The sequence below is a fragment of the Ceratotherium simum genome, chromosome X (assembly GCF_057802395.1).
Source record: "Ceratotherium simum simum isolate JZ-2026a chromosome X, ASM5780239v1, whole genome shotgun sequence".
NCBI lineage: Eukaryota > Metazoa > Chordata > Mammalia > Perissodactyla > Rhinocerotidae > Ceratotherium > Ceratotherium simum.
In genome coordinates, this window is record NC_141940.1 from 113,015,972 (window position 1) to 113,020,664 (window position 4,693).

Here is a 4,693-nt window from a genome sequence, read left to right on the forward strand (position 1 = left end):
GCTCAACCAGACTACAAGAGCCACTGGAATATGTAGTTGTTTGCACATCCCCAGGAAGAGAAAATGAGATGGTGAGTTTTGGGTTCCCCCACAGATACGGGTGCTAACAGTTTAGGTGAGAGAGGATCTTGGAACACCAATAGGAGAGTAGAGAAGTGAGAGAGAAGGAAGGAAGCCAATGCAGAATATGTTAATGAGCATCTCTGGGCACCTCAGGCTCAATCCTACTGGAGACTGCTGGGCAACTGTATAAAACAAGCCCCAAGTTGTTCCACCTGAGAGATGAGGAATCTGAGATATTTATCCCCCCACTTCTGTCCTTCATTGGTTGAGGGCTGCTCCCTGGGAAATTAACTCTCTGGCATTTCTGGAAAGCAGGCAAGCATGCTCCAGTGGCCAGAGAAAGTCCTCAGGCAGAGAGTCACATGTGCTTGTGTATGATGCCAGCAGTGTGTGCTGAATACTAAATGCATGTGAGAGGGACATCTGCAGCTTCTAGCCTCTCTGCCACACAGATAACCCCGAAAGAAGTGCTCCTGGGAGGCCAGAGTACAGCCTGAGGCCATGGCTCTGGGGTGAGTCCTAGAAACGCATTTTCAACAAGCTCCCCAGATGGGTCCAAGGCAGTCCATTTATAAACAAGCATTTGGAAATACCTCCCATTCTCTACTCAAACTTCCTTCATCTCACTTCTCTTGCAAACCACTAGTGAAACCACTCTCCATAAGATCACCACTGGCCTCCCACTTCAAATCTCATTGTCTCCTCAAGTCCTCCACTTAGTCATTTGACAAATGTTATTATTTCCTTGTTGAGACACTCCTCTTCCTTCTGGGACCCGCCTCCTGCCAGTACTTCCCCTGCCTTCCTGGGTGCTCTCTCTGCACCTAGTAACCAGAGCGGTTCACTCTTCCTTGGAGGCCCACAACTGTTCCTGGTCATCACACCTAGACTTTGAGAAGAAACCAAGAATGGTAAGTAGATTTATTGGTAATGGCTGCCTGAAGCCATGTGTTGAGAAGGATTCTGAGGCTGTATGTTCAATTAGCTATGTCAGCCATGGCTGTTGGCATAGGGAGTGGCAGCCTGAGTTCAGACATTAGTCAGCTCTGCTGTAGATCATTCTCAAGTTTCCATCTTACATGATCTCCCTTGACAGTCTCATCTACTCCCAAGGCGTTAACTATCATTTCTATATAGACATCACCTAAATATATATTTCTATTCATGACCTCTCTCAGGAGTTCCAAAGCCCTATTTCCAATGCTTTGGAGGACATATTAACCTTGATATTTATTTTCTACTTGCAATCTCTTTCATCTGCATTCTCCATGTCACATGATGGCTTTACCATCTTTCAAGACACCTCAGCTTAAAACCTTGGCAGTATCTTCACTCCCTTAGTATTTCCTCATCACTTTTCCCTATCAGTTACCATGGTGTGCAACAAATTATATCAGAATTAGTTGTTTAGTCTCTGTCTGCCCCAAAACACTGTGGATTCACTGAACAAAAGAACCAGATCTAATTCATCTTGCACCTTCAGCTTCCAGAACTGTTTCTGGTACAAAGAAGATACTGAGTAAGTGCCTGAGGATGTATTATGTATTTAGATATATAGAAACAATGTATGTGTGTGTATATATAAATTTAATGTATAAATTTTATACATTATATGTGTGAGTGTGTGTGTGTGTGTGTGTGTGTTTTGCTCCTGTTTAACTCTTCCACCCTTCCCACCTCACATCTCTGATGGATCCCCAAGCTCTATCCGCTCAATTGCTCCACAAAGACATCTACATACACCAGCTCCATTTCCATCCTCATTGTTTGCCACAGGTTGAGTCCCCTGGAAAACAGAGTCTGAGATAGAGATACGAGTGCAGGAAGTTTATTAGGAAAAACACCCGTGGAGGGGTGAGGGAAGCAGGATTGGGCAGAGGGAGGAATTGGGCTGCAATACAGTCACAATAAAAGCCTCAGCTTTTAGAGACCTCTAGAGATGGGATGGCCCTTCAGAGAGTTTCCAAATTGGAGAAAGTGTCTGGGCCTTTATAACCACCACCCCCCACATTGACCAATCATTGGATGTAAACCGCCATAGAGAAAGAGTGCGATTTGGGCTAACGAGCTCTCTTCAGGTGAGGGCAAGGCCCAGGAGACTCAGCTGAGATCCATCAGCCACCAGCATTTCCTGCAGCTGGGCTAATGAGTGCCTCAGTCCTGAAGCGGGGGTCTTGGAAGCACTCCACAGCATCCCCTAGACCACGAGCATCCTAGTTCATGCCCCCATGACTTCTTGCCTCCCCTACTGCAGGTGTTGCTAAGCAGTCTCACTGTCCTCAACCTCTTTTTTCCAATCCATCCTTGCCCTGCCACCCAACTAATTTTTCACAAACCAACCTGATATGTCCAAGAGTCAAGAGTCAAGATATATGTTCAAGTCAACACAGCTTTCTTTGCAGTATGTACAAATCCATTTGTGTGGGTAAGGGGAGAAGCAAAAAAATATGTGCAAAAATATGTTTGCACATATACACGTAGAAAAGTATCTCTGGGAAAATCCATAGAGACAGAAAGTAGATTAGTGGTTGCCAGAGGTTGGGGAGAAGGGGGAATGGGGAGTGACTACTAATGAGTGTGGGGGTTTTTTCGAGGTGATGAAATGTTCTGGAAGTAGACAGTGGTGATGGTTGCACAACCTTGTCAATATACTAAAACCCGCTGAATTGTACACTTTAAAATGGTAGATTGTATAGTATGTGAACTATATCTCAATTTTTTTAAAAAGTATCTCAGAGTTGACATTAGAAAGTGATAGCAGTGATTATGTCAGGTTTGTGTCCTTTGTGTTGAACTGGCTTTTCAGATTTTTCTGTAAGTGAACATGTTTTTGAATATTAATTTAGGAAGGATAACAATTCTCCTTTCAAAATTACTCTTCTGCTTTAAAACCTTGAAACTTCATCCCTACGGGCAGAGTGAAGGCCAAACTCCTTGCAAAGTAGCCCAGGCCCTTTCTGAGCGGGCACCAACCTGCCCTGACAGACACTCGTCGTTCACTGCCCCCATGACTCTCCAGCCCTGACTTCAGCCACTGCAGGTGCCCTGGGCTTCCTGTCTCCAAGTCTTTGTTCCCTGCCACTCACACCCACCCCCTTCTTTGTCTCCTCTCTACTCGTCGTACGCCCTACCTACAGAAATATTTCCAGGGCCAGATCAAATCTCACTTCCCCAAAGCTGCAGTTGAAATGTCTCTCTCTCTCTAGCTCTGCTAACACTTCATTTGGCATCTGTTTTTATAGCATTTATTACAGGCTGCCATTTTATATACAATCAGCTGTGTATTTCTCATTAGGCGAATTCACCTTTGATTCCTCTACCACATACAGCACATGGAATAGATTTTCAATGAAAACTTACTTAATTTTTGGTTTAATTTTTTTTTAAATGCAAATCCACCTTCATTCACTTGCTCAGTCAAGAAGTACTTACTGATGGCATACTATGTGTCAGGCAATAGTGCCCAAGTCAGAAAATGTCCTTACTCTCATGGAACCTACTTCTTTATTTTTATTCATATATGACATACATAGAGTGTGCACAGATATTAAGTATACACCTCAATGACCTTTTACATATGTATATACCCGTGTAATGACCACCCATAGCAAGATATAGAGTATTTCCAGCACCACAGGCCCCCTCTCAGTCAATATCCTCCTGCCCAGAGGTAACTACTATTCCGATTCCTGCCACCATAGATTAGTTTTGCCTGTTCATGAATGTCATAGAAATGGAATCATGTAATATGTTCTCTTTTGTGCCTGGCTTCTTTTGTTCATCATAATTTCTATGAAATTCATCCATGTGGTGTGTGTAGCATCAGTTCATTCTTTTTTTTTTTTTTTGTCAGGAGGACCAGCCCTGAGCTAACATCCAATGCCAGTCCTCCCCTTTTTTGCTGAGGAAGACTGGTCCTGGGCTAACATCCATGCCCATCTTCCTCTACTTTATGTGGGACGCCGCCACAGCATGGCCTAACAAGCAGTGTGTCAGTGCACACCCAGGATCCGAACCAGTGAACCCCGGGCCGCAGCAGCAGAGCACATGCACTTAACTGTTTGCGCCACCGGGCCGGCCCCAGCAGTTCATTCTTTTTATTGCTGTGTAATATTCCATTGTAGAATATTCCATGGAATATTTCACAATTTATTTATTCATTCTCTTATTGATGGATATTTGGTTTGGTCCCAGTTTTTGGCTATTATGAATAAAGCTGTAATAAACATTCTTGTATATGGCTTTTGATGGGCATAAGCACTCATTCCACTTGGATATATACCTAGGAATGGAATTGCTGGGTCATAGGTGGCTTTGGTACATACTGCCCAACAACCTTCCCAAGAGGATTGTGCCAAGTTACGCTCCTGCCCAAAACATGAAAACAAGCTAACAGATAAAAAAGAAAAACATCTGATAGTGATAAAAGTGTCATCGAGAATTAAGATCAGATGATGAAGCTACATTAGATTTCATGGCCAGGAAAAACTTCTCTGACAGGGTGAAATTGAGCCTGAGACCTGAATGACAAGAAGTCAGTCGTGTATGTGTCAGGGGAAGAGCAGTTCAGGCAGAGAGAACAGCGACTACAAAGGCCCTCAAGCAGGAAGATGAGCAGAAAGGAGGCTAG

General features: G+C 43.8%; 1 long non-coding RNA gene across 1 annotated transcript; it reads left to right on the forward strand.

The window, feature by feature from the left end:
• Positions 1-873: 873 nt before the first annotated feature.
• On the forward strand, positions 874-4,293 carry LOC147911999 (uncharacterized). The gene is made up of 2 exons (XR_015550675.1): positions 874-974; positions 3,917-4,293. It is a non-coding gene; the product is annotated as an uncharacterized LOC147911999 (long non-coding RNA).
• The last annotated feature ends 400 nt before the right edge of the window (positions 4,294-4,693 follow it).